Here is a 22,067-nt window from a genome sequence, read left to right as displayed (position 1 = left end):
GCTCCGCGGCGGGAGGGGCCACAACAGTGAGAGGCCCGCTTAGCACACACACACACACACACACACACACAAAATATATATATATATATATATATATATATATATATATATATATATATAGTTCCAAAGTCAAAAACATATAAAAAAGCATGTTCAGGGAAGTCTAGATTCAGTTCTTGTCTCCTCAGTTATTCTTCTTCCCTTATTGGTTACTATTTACATACGATATCTCCTGGCCTTTCCCTTCTTATAAAAAGGAAACATTCCATACAGTGTTTTGTACCTTGATTTTCCCCCCTTATATTTACTGGGGAAAATTATCTCTATGAATACCTAGAGATATGCTTATTTTTTAATGGTCACATGATTCTTTTTTTTTTTTTTTTTTTTGGGGGGGGGCTGTATGTGGGCCTCTCACTGTTGTGGCCTCTCCCGTTGCGGAGCACAGGCTCCGGACGCGCAGGCTCAGCGGCCATGGCTCACGGGCCCAGCCGCTCCGCGGCACGTGGGATCTTCCCAGACCGGGGCACGAACCCGCGTCCCCTGCATCGGCAGGCGGACTCTCAACCACTGCGCCACCAGGGAAGCCCCACATGATTCTTTATTATGTGGATATCCCATAGTTTATTCCACCAGTTCCCTATTGATGGTCATTTGTGTCATTTCTAGTCATTTGCCGTTATAAATAATGCCACATTAAATAGTCTTACACGTGTCTTTTACTATCTCTGTTTCTATGAGATAAAGTCCTAGAAGTGATATTGATGGAGAAAAGAGTAAAAGATTTTGCAGTTTTTCTTGACGGTGACAGATTTCCTTCTGTAGGAGTTGTACCCCAGCTGGGTATGAGAGTGCCTTCCCAGACAGACTTTTCAATAAAGTATGTTTCTTGATCTGATAGATAAGAAATAGTATCAGTGTAGTTGCAGTCTGCATCTGTGTTACTAGAATAATATCACCAGGGAGTCTACCAAGGACATTGTCCTTGGATTGTTATTGGTAGAAACCAGAAAACCAGAATGTACTGTGTTGAGTGAGCAGTTGGGGAGAAAATGAGAGTGAAAATAAACTTTGGCTGATAAGGGAGAGAGACTGGGTGGTAACTGGAAAGAAAACTGCTCTTAGGATAGATTTATTTCACTACTAAAAATACTGCATTGAGGGACTTCCGTGGTGGCACAGTGGTTAAGAATCCACCTGCCGATGCAGGGGACACAGGTTCAAGCCCTGGTTTGAGATGCAGGATCATCTACTAAAAGTAAGGATGTATTCATTATCTATTGCTGCATGAAAAATTATCCCAAACCTTAGTCACTCAAAACAAACAAATGAGGGATTGTAGCTGGGAATGTGTTTGTGACAAGCACGTAGATGGGAAGAATGTGGCCTGAGACTCAGCACAGGTGAGGTTTTAAGGTGGATGGAGCAGTAGCCACCATTGTGGGCAGAGGCAGACGCATTTTGCCATCACATGATCCTGAGTTCATCACCTGCTAAGCAAAATAAAGGCCCAATATTAAAATATAGCACAGTTCGAAGGAGGACATGACAGACAGGCTAAGAAAGATTTCATCCTCAGTAAACTGGAGAGGAAGAGAGGCTGTGAAGACTTCATATTTTCCCGTTTATTCCAGAGCCCTGTCCTGAGTGCACTGTGGGGATAAGAGGAGGAGCGTCCTCGTTCTTCTGCTTCCTGTTGCTCGGGAAAACTTACTGTCTGAATCACAGGATGGCGACCGTGGTTGTGTCCCCCACTTGTGGTGAGTTGTGGGATCCTCACAGCCCAGGAGTTTAAGGCCCCTGCACCACGGAGCACATGCAGGGGAGGGGGCTGAGCACGTGAGGTAGGAGTGGAGACTCAGGAGTCCTGAGGTCTCTGGTACCTGATTATGTGGTTCAGGGCTTTGGGACTTCGTGGTGATTTGAGTGTCTGTGGAGATGTCACCTTGGTGGTGAATATGCAGAAGCTTTTGAATTGTACCTCTGATTCTTTCTATAAACTTGATAAAATAACAGTGATATCCCTCGAACTTCAGTTTCTTCATCTGTGAAATGGGAATGATAATCTCTTCCTCAAGTGCATTAAGACGCTTGGCCCTCTCTCTGGCTGTGGGTGAGGCAGGGCTGTGCTCTGGTTTCTTATGAAAGCTCTGTGTGTGTGTGTGTGTGTGTGTGTTGGGGATACAGTCAATCACAAGTAGGTGGGGGAGCCTCCAGATTTGTGAGTGTGAGAACAGGAGGCAAGCCTGGATTCTTGGGACGTTTCTTCTTCTCCAGCTCAGTCTTCCCCGTACCCAGCCTCTCACCAGAAAGGATGCACAGAGGAGGAAGGGTTGGCTAATGGCTTCCTGACAAACTGGTTACAGGTGAGTCAGATATTCCTGTTTCCAAATCATTATTCCTTTGACCAGAAGTTGGACTTGTTATCCTTCAGTGACCTGCAGCATCAGAGCCAAATCAGGTCTTTGGGTATCTGATGGAGGGTTTGGGGCAACCCAAACAGTGTCAGCATATGGCAGCATTTACTGCAGTGTGGAGCCTCCTCCAGGGTCACTGTCTACACCATGTTCCGCTGAGAGTTTTGAAGCAAAGACATGACTGTGTCCTAAACTCAAGAAATTGATGATGACCATTGAGAAATCATTCATTCATTTACCAAGTGTTTCTCTGATTTTGACAGTATCCTAGGCCTATGCTCAAACTTGAAGATTGAGGGAAATAAGATTGCAGGAGCTCACACATTTTTTTATTCTCAAAGGAAATGAAAATCACCTGCATGTTAGAGACGCATTGAGCCTCGGGAGTGGGCATAAGTAGACAGGAGACGAGCGTTGAGGGCTGAGCTGAGAAGCAAATGAGAGCAGAGCTTAGAACCCAGTCTACACAACTTCTGCTTTGGGTTTCTCATCCCTAGTTCTGTCATCCTCGGCCCTTTTCCTCTCAACTTTGGTGAAGGTGGTCCTTGGCTAGCCATGATGTTAGTGATGGTTTAGGACTTTGTGACCTTCAAGGATGTGGCCATACAGTTTACCCAGGAAGAGTGGGCACTGTTGGACCCTTCTCACAGAACACTGTGTAGAGATGTGGTGCTGGAGAACTGCAGGAACCTGGCATCACTCGGTAAGCCTAACATCATTCCTACATATATTTATTTAATGAACCAGGTAACAAGACCATTTTTTAAAAATCATATAACATTAACAGATCAGAAAAATTCACCATTTTACTATTTTTAAATGTACAATTCAGTGACTTTTAGTAATGTCACAGTGTTGGGCAACCATCACTACTATCTAATTCCAGAACATTTTTATCACACCAAAAATAAACCCCATAATCATTGTGCCTAGCCCCAGCCACTGGCCACCATTTATCTACTCTCTGTCCCTATGGATTTTCCTTTTCTGGTCATTGCATCTAAATGGAATCATATAATACATGGCCTTTGTGTGTGGCTTCTTTTGCTTAGCATAATGTTTTCAAGGTTCAGCCATCCTGTAGCATGGATTCATTCCTTGTTTTATGGTTGAATGTTATTCTGTTGTATGTATATACCACTCTTTGAGTATCCACTTATCAGCTGATGGACTTCTGAGTTGTCTCTACCTTTTGGCTATTGTGAATAGGGCTGCTGCAAACATTCATGTATAAATTTTTGCTTGAACACTTGTTTTCTGTTCTCTTGAGCATTTACCTAGGAATGGAATTACTGAATCATATGGTCATTCTGTTAACTTTTTGAGGACCCTCCAAACTGTTCTCCATAGTAGCTGCACCATTTACATTCCCACAACAATGTATGAAAGTTTCAGTTCTCCACATCCTCACCAACACTTGTTTATTTTTCTTCTCTTCTTTCTTTTTTTTTTTTTTTACTATAGTCATCCTTGTATGTGCAAAGTAGTATCTGTCTCATTGTTGGTTTTATTTTTATTTCTCTAAAGAACAATGAGATCAATCATCTTTTCATATACTTATTTGTCATTTGTATATCTTCTTTGGAGAAATATTTATTCAAGTCCTTTGCCCATTTTGGGAGGGATGGACTGATTTGTCTTTTTGTTGCTGAGTTGTAAGAGTTCTTTATATATTCTGAATGCTGGACCCTTGTCAAATATATGGTCCACAAATATATTTTCAGTTCTATGGATTGTCTTTTCATTTTCTTGAAGGATAGTTTTGCCAGAGATAGAGTTCTTGTGTGACAGGTTTTTTTTTCTTTCAGTACTTTGAATATGTTGCTCCACTGCCTTATGTCCTTCATGATTTCTGATGAGAAATCAGCTGTTAATCTTATTGATTATCCCTTATATGTGAAGAGTTTCTTCTCTCTTGCTGCTTTCAGGATACTCTTTTTGTCTTTGTCTTTCAACAGTTTGATTATTATGTGTCTCAGTGTGGATCTCTTTGAGTTTATCATGTGTTTGGAGTTTCTTAAGTTTCTTAGATATGTAGATTCATGACTTTCATCAATTGGGGGATTTGGGGGGCCATTATTTTTTTCAAATACTCTTTCTTCTCCTTTCTCTGTCTCCTCTGTCTCTCTCTCCTGCATAAAAGGAGTCCCATTATGCATATATTGGATGTGTGATGGTATCCCAAAGTTTTCTTATGCTCTGTTGTTTTTTGTTTTTTCTTTGTCATCTTCAGATTTGGCAGTATCAATTGATCTATCTTCAGGTTCATTGATTCTTCCTCCTGCTAGATCAAGTCTGCTAGTGAACTGCTCTACTGAATTTTCATTTCAGTTGTTGTACTTGTCAACTCCTGAATTTCTATTTGGTTCCTTTTTATAATTTCTCTCTATGATGGTCTATATTTGGTGAGAATTCAGTTTCCTTTAGTTCTTTGAATGTGGTTTCCTTTAACTCTTTGAGCATACTAGAAATAACTGATCTGAAGTCTTTGTCTACTAAGTTCCTTCCTAGGGGACAGTTTCTATTAATTTTCTTTTCCTGTAATGGGCCATGCTTTTTTTGTTTCTTTGCATGCCTCATAATTATTTTGTTGAAAACTGTACATTTGGAATATTATAATATGGCAATTCCATAAATCAAAGATTCCTCCATCCCCAAGACTTGTTGTTACTTGTTGCTGTTGGTGTTGTTTGGTGACATTTCTGAACTAATTTTTTAATGTCTGTGTTTGTTGTGTGTGGCCACTGAAATCTCTATTCTTTTAGCTTAATGGTCAGCTAGTGATTTGTCATAGATTCCCTTAAACACCTGGAATCCCCAAACTCTCAGTCTTTTTAGATGGTCTCTGTGTGTATGTAGGACCATGCCTTCAAAACTTAGGCAGTTTACAACTTTGCCTTAGCCTTTACTTCTTGCTGTGCAGAGCCTGAAGGTCAATCAGAGGTGAGGGCTTAGTGCCTTCTCAGGTCTTTACTGAACATGTACCCAACTGTACCCAGCTGTGGCTATGTGCATGGCCTTCTATATTCCTAGGAATATGTGAGAGCTTTTCAAAGCCCCTTTTCCCCAAAGCATCTAATTCCCTACTTTTGCTCCCAGACCTTTTGGTTAGTCTTACATTTGCTTCAATGATTTTCCCTTGCCCTAGGCAGCAGTGGCTGATACATTTAAATGTGTTCAGCCCATGCTCTGGTCCTCCATTCCTTGTTGCCACGTCAGCCCTGGGAGAGTTTGAAGTTAGACAAAATAAAAGCAAACCCTTTGAGCCAATCCTTCAGGAGCCACCAGATAGGTCAAAACAAACAACCACAATTCTTTGAGCACAAGATCCATTCTGCTCCCACCAATACTAGGAACACAGACTGTTGATTTCAGTGTGGCTGCCAAAGTGAGGAGCAGGTGATGAGACCAGGGTTAGTGAAAATGTCACAAAGCTCTCTTACCAGATTCACCTTTTGGTCTTGATTAAGTATTTTCCTGGTTGCTGTAAACTTATGATAACTTTCAAAACTTTCAATAAAGTTGATGCTGACAGTTTTTGCCAGTTTATTTGCTGTTTTTCTGTGGTGTATTGGACTCTGGGGGTTCCCAGCTCCACCATTTTTACTGACATCACTTCTCACAAGTCTTTTTTAAAGTTCTTTAATTGAAGTATAGCTGATTTACAATGTTATGTTAATTACTGCTGTTGAGCAAAGTGATTCAGTTATACACATACATTCTTTTTATATATATATATTCTTTTCCATTATGATTTATCATAGGATAGTGAATATAGTTCTCTGTGCTGTACAGTAGGACCTTGTTGTTTATCCATTCTATATATAAAAGCTTACATCTGCTAACCCCAACCTCCCACTCCATCCCTCCCCCATCCCCATCCCCATCCCCCTTGGCAACCACCAGTCTGTTCTCTATGTCCGTGATTCTGTTTCTGTTTCATAGATAGGTTCATTTCACAAGTCTTTTCTTAAGCACCTCTATGTACATAGGTCTGTGCTAGGAATTAGGAATACAGTGGTGAATGAGACAGATATGGTCCCTACCCTCATGGGTAATCTAATCTCTTCCCTATGAACTGAAGATCTATTGCATGCCCTGACTATGGATAAAAGTTTTGGGGCTTTTAAGTCTGCATTTGAATTTGTGCATGAGCTTCTGGAACCAGTTATCCCCAAATCACCCTAGATATATTGACTGAGGACACTTGCATTTTTTTTTTCATGAAAGATAAGTGGTTACTATATTATTCAAATTTAGGAATAAATATTCCATTGCTCCTGCCTGCTCATCTTCAGAAGTGTTGCCTTCAGTTTCACTGTTTTCCCCTGCATAGTCTCCCTATATCATGTGTGCTTTCTCCATATATGGGAAATGAAATTGATAAACCCAGTCTGATCTCCAAATTGGAGCAAGAAGATAAAAGTGATGACAGAGGAGAGAGGAATTCCCCCAGACACCTGTCCAGGTGAGCACCAGGTAGATATGACTCCTTGTGAGGAACATCTCCTGTGGCTTGGGAGTTTAGTATTACATTAGGAAATGTCCTGGGAAACACTGTAAAATGCCTTTTCTGACAAGGCCAAGACCATTTGGTATGAGCTTCCTTGTGTACTTTCTTTTCCTTTCTCTTTAACTTGCTGTGCATCATCTCATACCTTATTTTGGCTTCAGATGAATACCTAAAATTTCATACCCATGTCCCTCTTATTGCAAACCTCCTAAAAAACCCTAATCCCTTAGTGAAGGGTCTGCCTTCACTAATATATGCTTTATAGCTTTTCTTTTCTCATCAACTTAAATTTATTTTCAATTTGTTTCAGACTTGGAGCTTCTACTTAAAGCCAAAGGGTTAACTTCTAAGCAGAATGTTTTTAGAAAAGAGCAATCTAAAGGTATCACAATAGTAAGAGTTCTGATTTTCCACAGTGGAAAAATGCCATAAATTAGAAAAGCCACAAAGTTACCAAGAGAGTCATTTTCCCAAGAGAAAATGTTGCCTCTGGAGAGATACCATGAAACTGTTGTGAATTTGGAGTAAAGTATAAGTTATCTCCAAAATTATTTTTTCTTTGAGCATTCCTACAAGTAATTGTTTGTGTAAATGTGACTCAGATATTGAGTGTTTCAAACATAAATTGGTCTTAAACTTATCAGAAAATGCTCTGAATAGGATAAGGGCTTAGATGTGGCAAAACATCTATCTTTTTTAGCTTCTAAGAACTCAGACTAGCAGAAACCATATACAAGCACTCAGTGTAGCAAACACACAAATTATAATAATTTTATATATAACAGAGTCCCTGGGAGGGAGAATTCCTATGATAGCATTGAATATTAAAAGTATTATAAATTATAGTTGTCATTCATCTCATAATCAACAGGAGAAACGTCTTCTTGGAGTGAAACTCAAGGAATGTAATCAGTGTTTTAAAGTCCTCAGCACAAAATCAAACCTTACTCAGCAGAAGAGAATTCATACTGGAGAAGAACCCTATCACTGTAATCAATGTGGCAAATCCTTCGGCAGCAGATCCTACCTCACTGTTCATAAGAGAATACATAATGGGGGAAAACCCTATGGATGCAATGACTTGGGAAAGCCTTCAGTAATCCCTCAGACTGCATGTGAGAACTCACACTGGAGAAAAACCCTATTCATGTAACCAGTGTCTTCATGTCTTCCGTACCAGATGTATCCTCAAAAAGCACAAGAGAATTCATACAAGGGAGAATCATTATGAATGTAATCAGTGTGGCAAGGCCTTCAGCATGAGGTCCTCCCTTACTGGGTACAATAGAATCCATATGGGGGAGAAATTTATGAATGCAGTGATTGTGGGAAAACCTTTAGGAAGAGCTCACATCTGACGCAGCATGTGAGAACTCATACTGGAGAAGAACCCTGTGAATGTAATGATTGTGGAAATTCCTGCAGCAGTAGCTTTTCTCTTAACAATGCACAAGAGAACACATAATAGAGAGAAACCCTATAAATGTAGTGACTGTGGGAAAGCCTTTAATAATCCCTCATCTGTTAAGAAACACATGAGAACTCACACTGGAGAAAAACGCTATGGATGTAATCATTGTGGGAAATCTTTCAGTAGTAACTCCTACCTTTCTGTGCACAAGAGAATCCATAATAGGTAGATATGAATGCAGTGGCTCTGGGAAAGCGTTTGCTGACCTCTCATCCCTCAGACATCTTGGGAACTCTCGCTGGATGTATAAATTATCTGTTGTGTAACAAATGAGCCCCCAAACTTAGTGGTTTAAAACAACAGACATAATCTCACAATTTATGTAGGCCAGAAGTTCAGAAACAGATTAGCTATGTAGTTCTAGCTCAGGCTCCCTCATGAAGTTGCAGTCAATATGCAACCAGGGGACTTCCCTGGTGGCACAGTGGTTAAGAATCCTCCTGCCAATGCAGGGGACATGGGTTTGATCCCTGGTCCAGGACGATCCCACATGCTGCGGAGCAACTAAGCCCATGCGCAACAACTACTGAGCTCGTGTGCCACAACTACTGAAGCCCACGCACCTAGAGCCTGTGCTCCACAACAAGAGAAGCCCGCACACCACAACAGTAGCCTCTGCTTGCCGCAACTAGAGAAAGCCCGCACATATCAATGAAGACCCAACACAGCCATAAATAAATAAATAAATAAATAAATAAAAAGATACATCCAGAACTAGAGAAAGCCTGCATGCATCAATGAAGACCCACCACAGCCATAAATAAATAAATAAACAAACAAATAAAAAGATGCAGCCAGAACTGCAGTCATCAGAAGTCTTTAGGACTGAAGGGTCCACTTAAAGATAGCTTACTCAATATGCATGACAAACTAGAGCCAGTTGTTGGCATGGGGCCTGCAGTTCCTCACCATGTAGGGCTCTCCACCGTGCTGAGTGCCTTTACAATATGGCAGCAGGTTCCCCCCCAAATACAGTGACTCCAAAGAGCCATTGCAGAAGCCATAATGTCTTTTATGACCTAACCTCAGAAGGACATATTCTCTCTTCATCTGTATCATGTTGGTCACCCAGATGGATCCTGACTCAGTGTGGGAGGGAACTACACAGGATCTGAATACTAGCAGACAGAGATCACCGGGAACCATCTTGGGGGCTGAAAACCTTTCAGAAGACCTTCACCCCTCTAATCTAATCAATATGGCATTGCATTCAATAACCCACATGTTAACTTACTCTGGAGAGAAACCTTATAAATGTAGTCTATGTGGTGAAACCTTCAACAACTCAGATTTTTTTTGTGCACACACACAAAAATTACCTATTGGAGAGAAACAAGAGGACTGCAGTTCTGTGATATCTCCAGTGAATCAGGGAACAGTTCACACTAAGAGAAAACCCTACAAATATCATCAAAATGGAAAACCCTTCAGAGGATACTCATCTCTTAAAACATACCTGAGAAATCACACCATAGAGGAACACTGTATAAGGAATGTGGAATGGCAAAAAATTGGCTCTTTGCCTAGGGAGGTTGATGGACTATATCAACAGGTTCATTTGCCTTGGGGCTTCTCTTTGGGTTGGTCAGTAGAAAGCTCAGGTAGGAAATCAGAGGGATGGAAGAGAGTGAATCCATGCCATGGCATATCCCTGCAGGAGAACTGAGGTCGGGGTGCTACCCCTGGCTTCTCAGCCCCTGTAGTGCAGCCCTCTCCCCTGTGCTCACTACATCCCCAGATTTGAATAACTACCTGCTCCCCTCACCTCTTCTTCATTGCTCTTTTTCCCATCACTGAATATGCACTATCCCTTTTTGGTTTCCTTGCACTCTACGTGCAATTCTGTAGTTTCTTTAACATGGATGGTTCTGGTCTAGTGATAACACCCATGCCCTGAGAGTATAATGAAAAGTCTTTATCATTTCCTGTAAGGCTCTAGACAATCAGGATCCACTACATAGCTGACCTCACCTTCTACCACGCCCCTGTTTATCTCCCACACTATAGTCATGCTGTAGCTCTAGCACCCCAGCACAGTTCAATGTCAGGGTCTTTGTACCGCCCTCACTGATAGCCCCTCATAAGGCTTACTCTCAATTCACTTAGGTCTCTGCTCAAATGTCCCCTGAACTGAGAGGTTTGTATTCTTACTCCAAATAAATGAGCAAGTCTCTGATTCTCACATTTCTTACCATCTGTATTGGGAGTTATCTCAATAGCACTTATCACCATCTGACTCTCTACCTACTTTATTTGACATTCCCCATCCCAACCCGCTCTAGGTTGTAAACACCATGAAGCAAGGACTGTGTGTCCTTGATTCATCCCTGTAGATCCTGTGCCATAAACCATGTCTGGTATGGAGGCAGTGCTCTATAGCATAGGAGTTATAAGTACAGACTCTGGAGAGACCCTAGACCCTACCTCTTAATAGCCTGATTATCTTAGGCATGTAACAAACTCTGTCCCCAAGTTTCTTCATCTGTAAAATGGGAACAATGAGAGTACCTGCATCATAAACTTATGTTGAGGAGTCGATTAGCTAATACACATAAAGCACTTGAGAGACTGTCTGGTGTACCGAGAACATTCTGTATGCATTTTATCTTTTGTTATAAATTAATTAAAATTCATTATAGGATGATACTAAGCAAAAGAAGCTAGGGACAGAAGACTAAATGCTGTATGATTCTAATTATACAGATTTCTAGAACAGGCAGAAAATAGTCTGTGATAAGGGAAAAAAATCAGGACAGTGGTTGCTTCTAAGTGTGAAGCGAGAGAGGTGGGGCAGTAGCTGGGACTGACTGGGAAGGGACAAGAAGGAACTCTGTGGGATGAGAAAAATGTTCTATATCTTGAAAGGAGGTATAGGTTACATAGGTCTGTGCACATGTCAACATTCATTGAACTGTACACTTAACATCCATACATTGCTCTGCATGTGAATTACATCTCAATTTGAAGCAAACTCTTTTTGCCAAGTGAAAAGACAAAAAGCCATATATGATATTCTGGAAAAGAATGATATTCTGGGAAAGACAAAACTATACAAAGGACAACAAATAAGTGGCTGCCAGGAGTGAGAGATGAGAGAGGGGATACTAACTAAAAAGGGAATTTAGGATTGATGGAACTGTTACCAATTATGAGTATATCAATCAATAGGAGCTGACCCAGAAACAATCCAGATATTGGAGTTAGCAGACAAAGATTTCAAAATAACTATGAAATATACATTTTTCAAATGGAACATGGACAAATTGTGGAAAATTAAAAACAAACTGCAAACTTCTAAGCAACCAAGGAAAAGAGACACATTACTTTCTTTCAAAGGAGCAACAATAAAAGTAATTACAGCTTTTTTTAGAAGAAACTAAAGAAGCAAAAAGACAATGAATGACATCGAAGTGTTGAATGGAAAATAATCTGTCAATCTAAAATCATATAATCTGACATAGTATTCTTCAAAAGTGAAGACAAAATGCAGATGTTTTCAAAAGTGGTGTTCAAAAAAGAGAGAGAGAGAGCTGAAAAAACAAATCACCAGCAGAACTGCACTTCACGACACGCTAAAAGGAGTTCTTCAGCTTGAAGGAAAATGATTCCATGTGGAGACACATAACTCCAGGACTGCATGGAGGTTAGCAGGAAACATAAAACATGAGTAAATATAAATAAATATTGACCATATAAAACAACCCTGTGTGTTTTGATAACTTCTCTGGAAATCTAAAATTCTTTAAAAGAATGTTCTAAAAACTCATTGAACTGACCCCCCAAAACTAGGGGTGTTGGAGGAGACACAGCAAGTAACCCCCCCCCCAGCTCACTTTCTAAGACTAGAGCTTATAGGAAGCCCACAAGGTGATGCTCAAAGTCTGCATCCAACTCTGGAGCTGACAGAAGCCCTATGAAGTGACCACCCACCCCCTCCCAACACTAGAGGCAACAGGATCTCAGGTAGCAACCCCCCAGTCACCCCAGGCACAAAAGACGGGGTCCTAACAAGCAACACCTCTATTCCTTCAAAATGAGAGATGTTGGGAATTCCAACAAGCACCCCCTAGTCACTTCAAGTTCTAGAAATGACAGCAGCCCCAGAAGGGACTCCTTCAGCTTCCCTGCATCACTAGAGAATGGGGAACTCACTCCAGTGACCCACCCAACCTATACCAACAATACAGACAAGGGGAGTCCCAGAGAGTGACTCAGCCCCCCAACCAGAGATAAGTGGAGCCCCATCTAATGCCCCCAAACCTGTCCCCAAACTAGAGACAAGAGAATCTCCAGCCAGTAACTGTGCCAAGTCCACCCAACACTAGAAAAGATAAGAGCACCAAGCAATAACCACCCTCCCCCCAAGACCTCCAGACCAGAAACGGCAGGAGCCTCAGCCTATGACACCCCACCCCCACTTACCCCAACATTAGAGATAGAAGAACTTCATCAAGTGATCCATATCCATCCAACGTCAATGATGATGGAAACCCCCAAAAGGAACAATGAGTCCCCTACACACCAAAGAAGAAAGGACACCCAGGAAACACCACGCCATCCTCACCCAACTCAAACCCCAGCCTGCCTCCCTTGTCTTCCCAGGACAAGATGTGAGTATCCCCAGCAATGACCAGAATCTCAGCAAGTGCTCAGGAGGCAACCCACCAGGTTCTCCAACCTAAGTGACAGAGTCCCAGAATACTTCCTCTCTTTGGCCCAAAATAAGAATTGGTAGAAACATCAGCAACCATCACCCTCAACCAAACAAGAAGCCACAAGTTAAAAAGTAATAAATTTGTGTTCATTCAAACAAACCAACAAACCAAAAAAACCCCACATGGCAAAGACAAAAGATAGAGGGAAATGGGGCTTCCCTGGTGGCGCAGTGGTTGAGAGTCCGCCTGCCGATGCAGGGGACGCGGGTTCGTGCCCCGGTCCGGGAGGATCCCACATGCCGCGGAGCGGCTGGGCCCGTGAGCCATGGCGGCTGAGCCTTCGCGTCCGGAGCGGCTGGGCCCGTGAGCCACGGCCGCTGAGCCTGCGCGTCCGGAGCGGCTGGGCCCGTGAGCCACGGCCGCTGAGCCTGCGCGTCCGGAGCGGCTGGGCCCGTGAGCCGTGGCCGCTGCGCCTGCGCATCCGGAGCGGCTGGGCCCGTGAGCCGTGGCCGCTGCGCCTGCGCATCCGGAGCGGCTGGGCCCGTGAGCCATGGCCTCTGAGCCTGCGCGTCCGGAGCCTGTGCTCCGCAACGGGAGAGGCCACAGCAGTGAGAGGCCCGCCTACCGCAAAAAAAAAAAAAAAAAAAAAGATAGAGGGAAATGCAACTCATCACAAAGGTTAATTTATTAATATTAAAGAACTCCTACCAAGCAATAAGAAAAAGACCAAGAATCCATGAGAGAAAAGGGCACATTCTAAGAACACACAGTTCACCGAAAAATTCAAATGGCTCTCGTAAAAAGAAAACTATAAAGTGAAACACCAAAATTCCTTTCATCATTTATCAGTGAGAATTTTTAAAAATTTAATAAGATCATGTAATGGCCAGGATGTGGCGAAAATGGCACTCACATACCATAATAAGGGGGGAGTGAATTAATCCAGTTCCCCTTCACACGGACCTTTCCCTGGGGCTGCTTGAGTATCTTCATGGCATGGTGGATGGCTTCTCCTAGAAAGGCAGCAACTTAAGAGACCAAAGAGTAAGTTAAGCTTCAGCGTTGCAATCGGGAAGAACCTTTGTATTCTATTACGAAGGGATGTTGCCTATAAGCTTAAATTATACATAATGGCCCATCTCTGGGAACCCTGCCTCCCAGGTGAAGCGCACTAAGCTAAACTATTATACCTCTTTTTTAAGCTCACAGGAAACCTGACCAGTCCCACCTGTGAATGGCTGCAGGAAGGAAGAAATTAACACATCCCTTCAAGAATCTGGCCAGAACCATGAAATACTGATATTTGCAACAACTCACTGCCTTTTTTACTTTACCTCCTCACCTCCCACTCTTTGTTCTGTAAAACAAACTAGCATCCAAACCTGGGCAAGAGGGTTCTTTGGGACCTAGTCCACCATCTTCTCGGTCTGCTGGCTTTCTGAATAAGGTCGCCGCTATTCCTTGACCCAACAACCCATCTCTCGATTTTGGGGGCCTGCCGTGCAGCAAGCGGTACGAGCTTGGACTCGGTAACACAAGAAATGACCAGGGGAATAATTACCTCGCCCCCCCTCTCCTCGCTCTCCCCACTCTCCACCCTTCCAGGTCTCCACCTTGACAATGAGGAACTATGTTACTGTCAGAACCCGCTGAAGCCAGAGGGCAAGGGCACCTGTTGCAGTCCACATAGGTCGGCCTTTGTGGGCAGAGAACATGGTGAAATAGCATGGAGAGCGGTCCTGGGGAAGGACAAACAGAAGCCGTCAGCTTAGCATTTGATCCAAATCCAAACTCCCTTCCTGATAAACAAACAGTGAATAAAATAGGAATTTGCACTACTTCCCCAATGTGATAGAAAAGCAGATAAATTCACACTTCAATCACCAGGCATTGTGCTAAGGGCTTTCAGGTATTAACTCATTTAACCCTCTCAGCATCCCTATAAGGAAGATATCATCATCCCTGTTTTCAGCCGTCATGCGCTGCTCAGATCTCCCTTTTTGAGAACCTGTCATGGGGATGCAATAAACTGAGCACCTCCGGCTGCTGCATCTTCAGACCTGCTTCAGGGTTCACACCAAAGCCACGTTGTCCCTGGGCTGCTCCCAACTAATGCCTGAGCCTGATGGATGGGAGGACCAGAGCCAGGTCATTTCTGCCCGACACAGGACCCCTCTGACAGACACTCTTTGCCCTGGGGCACCCCACTGGCCTTACAGAGACTTTCTCAGCACTGCGCTCAGAGCTCCTCTTCCCATTTATCCACACATCTGAGTCTGTTTTGGTGTCCGCTTTTCAGAGAACCTGAGTTATGACGCGATTTTTCAATTGAGGAAACTGAGACAGAGAGGCACAGAGGGCTTGAGTGACTCGCCCGAGGTCACGCAGCTCCTAAGAGATTAAACATCTGACAATCTCACTCCAGAATCAGTACTCTTAAGCATTCTGCTACGAGAGAGAGAGAGACAAACACAGAGAGACAGAGAGAGAAAGAGAAAGAAACAGAAGAGAAGCAAAACATCTGAAAGTATCCTGATCATTATGATTTTGTAATCTCTCTAGCCCATTTGAATTAGGATGTTCTGCTACTTTGATCCATTTTTCCAAAGGCTAAAAACAAAAACACCTGTAGAACATCCTTCTTTTTAATTCCAAAATACGCCCTCAAGATGGCAGTGTTTCACCACTCTAAACCCACAAACCAAAATGTTTCTAGAACCAAGCGTAACCAGTGAGGCAGTACTTTGTTTTGTAACCTGCAGATACTGATTGTAGCGTACACATTGGTGAACTAACCCAGGAAGGAGTTTCTTTCTCTTTCAGCATATGTATCAACTAACCAGAGGACCCAAACCCAGAGCTACAAAATGCCAAATGAAATTGCCATCCCCCTCATCTCTCTGTGCACCAGAACGCCGGTTGTGACTTTTACAAAATAGCAACAAAGTAAAAGCAAGAAATGGGAATGCTCTCTTTCGTCATCAGTATGAGACACGTTAATTCACATTTGTTTTGGTAACAGGTGGTCCCCATGGACATGGGGTGGCTAAAAAGAAACTGGGATCCTAGTATGCTGTCAAACAGCCTAGTTACAATGTATGAGAAGCATCTACATTTCAGGCTCATTTCTTTGTTCACAACCCAGATCACAGAGCAAAAACAGTTAATGATTGCAGTGAACTGTCTGTTGGCGCTGGCCAGCAGAATCATCTTTTCGTCTCTCTGTGGCTTCAAGCTCTTGTTAAAATGCCTCCCCTGATGACTAACATATGTCCATCCTCTGAAACCCACCATCACCAGTTAGACATTTAAGTCAATTAGCGCTTGATTTCTTTCATTCTCCCATTAAGAACCACAAACTGATCTTCTAGAATCCAACTACAAAATGATTCACTCAGAACAAGGGAAATGTCTTAAACATCACAAACATGATAGCCATGACATTTGTGAAAATCATGATCACTTGTCCAAAAGTCACTGTTTCTGTGGTCATCTTATTTAAAACAGCAACCCCTCAGCCCCCCTGTAATGGACTGAATGTCTGTGTCCCCCCAGAATTCATATGTTGAAGCCCTAACCCCCAGTGTGGCTGTATTTGGAGATGGTGCTTCTAGGGAAGTAATTAAAGTTAAATGAGGTCAGCAGGGGCCAAATCCAGTAGGATTTGTTTCCTTATACGAGGAGACACCAGAGAGCTCACTCTCTTTCCCACTGAAAGGCCACGTGAGGATGCAACAAGAAAGCAGCCGTCTGCAAGCTAGAAAGAGAGCTCTCCCCAGGATCTGAATCAGCCAGCATCTGCACCTGGGACCTGCAGCCTCCAGCACTGTGAGAAAAAAGATTTCTGTGGTTTAAACCACCCAGTCTGTGGTATGTTGTTATGGCAGCCCTAGCAAACGAATACACTCCATACCCACTTTCCCTGTATTTTTCTCCTAGAACAGATCACTTCTAACACACTGTATATAACTTTCTTATTTCTGTTTTCATAGTCAGAAATGTACAACCCGAGATGCCTACAATGGAAAGGAAAGAAAAAAGCTGAAAACAAATGAGACCAATATCCAGCTTAAGAAATTATAAACAGAACAACACAATAAACAAGTAAAATGAGGGCAATAATAAAGACGACAAAGCAAAAAATTTAAAACAAAGATACAGGGAGGGATAAATTAGGAGTGTGGGATTAACATATACACACCACTATATATAAATAGATAAATATATAATATTTATAATATATAATATATATAATAATAATAAATATATTATATATATATTATATTTATATTATATATATAATATTAATATAGATATAAATATAGATACACAACAAGGACCTACTGTATAACACAGTGGACTATACTCAATATTTTTTAATAACCTCTAAAGGGGTGGGTGTGGGTGAAATGAGTGAAGGGGGTCAAAAGGGACAGACTGATAGCTGTAAAATAAATAACTCCTGGGGATGTAATGTACAGCATGGCGATACAGTTAATGATACTCTTGTATATCTGAACGTTGCTGAGACAGGAGATCTTAAAGGTCCTCATCACAAGAAAAGAAAATGTAACTATGTATGGTGACAGATGTTAACTAAATTTATCGTGGCGATAATTTCATAGTATATATAAATATTGAACCATGATGTGCATCTGAAACTAACATAACGTTGTATGTCAGTTATACGTCAATTTAAAAGAAAATGAGGATTCACATATTTTTAAAAAGGCTGGCACTTGAGGATGCCCCCTGCCAGGAGCGTCTTGTCAATAACAACGCTGGTGGTGAATATTAGCTAACACTTAGCAAGGACCCTCTATGCCCCCCACACAAACTAACTCTTAATCTCCACGATACCTCGAATCGGGTAACTCTGCAATTGTATTAGTTTTCTACTTTTTTTCTCATGCAAATTTCAAAAAGATTTTCATTGAAATAGAGTTGATTTACAATGTTGTGTCAGTTTTAGGTGTACAGCAAAGTAATTCAGATAGATAGATTCTTTTTAGACTCTCTTTCATTATAGGTTATTAGAAGATATTGAGTATATTTCCCCGTGCTATACAGTAGGTCCTTGTTGGTTATCTATTTTATACACAGTAGTGTATATCTATGTATACACACTAGGAGTTAATCCCAAGCTCCTAATTTGTATTAGTTTTCTATTGCTGTGAAACCAATTTAACAACTTGAAACAACACACACATTTATTGTTACACAATTTCTGTGGGCCAGGCAGGAGTCTGGGCACCCCTTACCTAGGTCTCATTGTCTCTCAAAACTGCAATCAAGGTGTTCACCAGGCTGCATCCTCATACGGAGGCTCGACCGGGGAAGAATAGGCTCCCAAGTGCATTCAGGCTGTTGGTAGAGTTCATGACCTCCTGGTTTGGGGACAGATGACAGCAGCTTTGTACCAGCTATTCGTTGGAGGCCACTCTAAGGTCCTGGGGCTGCCACAGTTCCTTACAAGTAGCCCTTTTCATAGCCTCCTCAAGGCCACCAGTAAAATCTGTCTCTCCAACTTGCTAAGATTGGACCCATACAATGTCCCATAAACATGAGAGAGACATCTCAACATCTTTCCCACAATTAGTCATATATCCTGGCCATCCTCAATGGGAGGAGATCATACAAACTGTGGATACCAGAAAGTGGGAATTATTGACCGGAGTTCACCTTAAAGGGTGTCCATCACAGCTATAATCCCCAACGTGGCAGGACACAGAAAAGGGGTGTCCTGGTGATGCTCCTTCAACTCTCGGAGGCTGGGGTCCCCCATCTGTGGAACACAGGGCTTTCCTGAGCATTCCACCGTGGGCGGTTCCTGCAATGACCCCACACACCATGGTACTCGTTCTCTGAGGCTTGAAAGTGTGTATTTATCAATGATAAAAATGTGCTTAATGCCTTTTCAGTCTTATCCAATTTAATCTCACAACAGTGGAGGTTCTATGATGACCTCCTTTTAAAACAGGAGGAAACTGGGGCTTAGGGAGGTATAATGAGTTGCCTAAGATCACCTGGTGAAGAAAAACAGGCAATTCACAGATCTCTGACTTTAAAGACTCGTGGTGAACCAGTTCATGCCTCTGTGATACCCTTAACCATGGGAACCCTTCCTTTCCCTTCCTCTGTGGGTTACTGTTCAGCAGTATTTTCCAGGACATCCGGGGGCGGGGGGCTATGCTCAGAAATCTCACAAGGGTATCTCTTTGTCTCTCCCAATGCTGGAATGCCACGTTTACCCATAGGTGTATCGAACAGCCTAGTGTGAGACAGAGTAACTTGCTGTGTGACCTTTGGGAGTGCACTGTCCCTCTCTGTTTCAATTTCTGAATCTGCTAATGAGAAGAAGCTCCTTGAGGTCCCAACATCTCTGGTTGTGGTAGACTGGGTTCTCTGGGAAAAAGACTCTGAGATCTTTCAGCCTGCCATCCTCTGACAGATGGGTGAACCACCCATCTCAAATCGTTCACCCAGCCAAGCCATCAGCTGACCCAAGAGATCACACATGACAGCCTGGACTAAAAGAACTGCTTGGCTGGCTCATGGAGTAGTGAGAAATCATCACTGTTGCTTGTCTTAAGTCACTAAGTATTGGGGTGTTTGTTACACAGCAATAAACAGAGACGGAGGTTTACATGGAGGAGGTTTGTCTGGGATAACTTGGGATCAACGTAAGTAAGGGAAGTAAGTCTGAACGAGGGAAAGATTAAACGTCAAAGCAGCTGCAGCCAGCACCTTACCTGATCCCCTGCGGAGCATTGAAATGGTGGTGACTCATCAGAACTGCCCCACACTGTACTAGTTTACCAGAGCTGCTGTAACAAAGCTCCACAGACCGGGGGACTTAACAGACATTTATGCTCTCACAGTTCTGGAGGCTGGAAGTCCGAGATCAAGGCGTCTGCAAGTCCAAGATCAAGGCGTCTGCAGGGTTGGTCGCTTCTGAGGGCTGTGAGGGAATCTGTTCCTTGCTTCTCTCCTAGCTTGTGACTTTTTGCTGGCAATCTTTAGCATTCCTTGGCTTGCAGACCCATCACCCCAATCTCCGCCTTCATCTTCACATGGTGTTCTCCCTGTGTGCATGTCTGTGTCCAAATTTCCCCCCTTTCGTAAGGACCCCAGTCATTGATTTGGGGCCCAGCCCACTCCAGGTCCACCTCACCTTAACCAAATGAATGACACCTGCAATGTAATCTCCCAATAAGGTCACATTCTTTTTTAAAATTAATTTCTATTGGAGTAGAGTTGCTTTACAGTGTTGTGTTAGTTTCTTGCTGTACAGCAAAGTGAATCAGCTATACATATACATATACATAGATCCCCTCTTCTTTGGATTTCCTTCCCATTTAGGTCACACAGTGCTTTAAGTATAGTTCCCTGTGCTATACCATCGGTTGTCTATTTTATACATAGTATCAGTAGTGTATATGTGTCAATCCCAATCTCCCAGTTCCTCCCACCTCTTTCCCCCTTGGTATCCATACATTTGTTCTCTGTGTCTGTGTCTCTATTTCTGCTTTGCAGATAAGATCATCATTCTGAGGTACTGGAGATTAGGACTTAAATGTATCTTTTTGTGGGGAGGGGGGAGCGACTGAACCCATAACATGCATTTAGGCACAGGGGTCAGGCATTTGTACCCCTGGCCGGTTGTCAGGGGTGGCTGCCCCTAAGGAGGGGACATAACCTTGGACCAAGCAGCTCCCTTAAGCTGAGGAAAGTTCTGGCAAAAAGGACTCACTTGTGAGCCCCCAGCAGACAACCTCCCTGGTAGCTGGAGGAGTGAGCCCCTGGGTTCCAAAGAGACGGCATGGGTGGTAGAGCATGGCATCAACTTCTGTGAGTCTCTGCTTATAACGAGGACTTCTAGAGGTGCCTGGGGTGGAAGATTCTGGGTGAGTCACCTTGAGGACCCAATCCCAGGCAGAACAGTCAGCTTCATGGGGCAGGGATGGGGGGGGCGCGTGAAACTATGCCCCAGGGGACTGGGTCAGCAGCAGTCAAGGAGGTTGGAGATCAACAGCTAGAAAACTTGGATCTCATCACATCTCAGAGTCTAGACCACCCACCAACCCTGCTATCCCTGATAAGAGTATCACTTCCCTCTTCTGTTGAGTACTTCAGAGATACCGAAGCTTCCACGTGCTTCCTTTTGCTTGTGTACTAAGCTGGCGACAACTGTCTCATCTGTCGTGCTGCTCACACTTGAGTCGGAGCCGGGGCCAGGGCCCCAGGGACCCTAAGCTGCACTGTCATCACTTGGCCACAAGTTTGAGGAGTCTGCATGGCCCACCTGGGCAAAGAGACCACCCACCCACCTGCACACCTGAGGCTGAAGCATCCTTGAGATTCTTACCTGAGGAGGAAAGCGTTTTCCCTTTTCCACAAGGCTCCTGTTGAATTTCACAAGCCCAGGCAGGCACAGTTCAGGCTACCGCCTAGCAGTGGCGTCAATTTTTTTGGAGGACGGGGAACCTGGAGGGATATGGGGGTGTGGGAAGGACACCCTGGAGGGAGCATGGAGGATAAACGTTACCTCCTTTGATGAAGGAAGGTCTGTCATCCTCAATCATAGAAGGGTAAAGTGAGACGTGTGGGCAATTGTTGCAGGACTGACTCTCAGTTCATTCACGCTTCCCCCACCTCCCCGAATGTAAACCCTCGGGCAGTCCTCCCCTCCCCCCATGCTGCCTCTGGGGTCATCTACCTGACTTCCTTTGGGCAACAGGACAGTAGCAAACACTGCACTGACCACTCACCCTGGGGGCAGGTCCATGTTCCCAGGATGACATTTACAATACCTTAGCATCTAAGTCTCCAGCATGGTGCAATGGAGCAAGGTCTTGGGGGTCCCCTTGTATTCTTGTAGTGAACTGCTTAGTATTTGGGTCCTGGGGAGGTCTGGGTAACTTACCAAATAGTATCGAAATAGTTGAATATTTAAAGCGTTGGTTCAGCTCGACAGGTATGTATCATTGGATCATCAGCCCTGCTGCTAA

General features: G+C 43.3%; 1 pseudogene; it reads left to right on the top strand.

The window, feature by feature from the left end:
* The first annotated feature begins 1,640 nt into the window (after nucleotides 1-1,640).
* LOC131755848 (zinc finger protein 558-like) lies at nucleotides 1,641-8,644 on the top strand (annotated as a pseudogene).
* The last annotated feature ends 13,423 nt before the right edge of the window (nucleotides 8,645-22,067 follow it).

The sequence above is a fragment of the Kogia breviceps genome, chromosome 4, assembly GCF_026419965.1.
Source record: "Kogia breviceps isolate mKogBre1 chromosome 4, mKogBre1 haplotype 1, whole genome shotgun sequence".
Lineage (NCBI taxonomy): Eukaryota > Metazoa > Chordata > Mammalia > Artiodactyla > Physeteridae > Kogia > Kogia breviceps.
The sequence above is the reverse complement of the archived record's forward strand: the minus strand, read 5'-3'. Positions and strand labels throughout refer to the sequence as shown.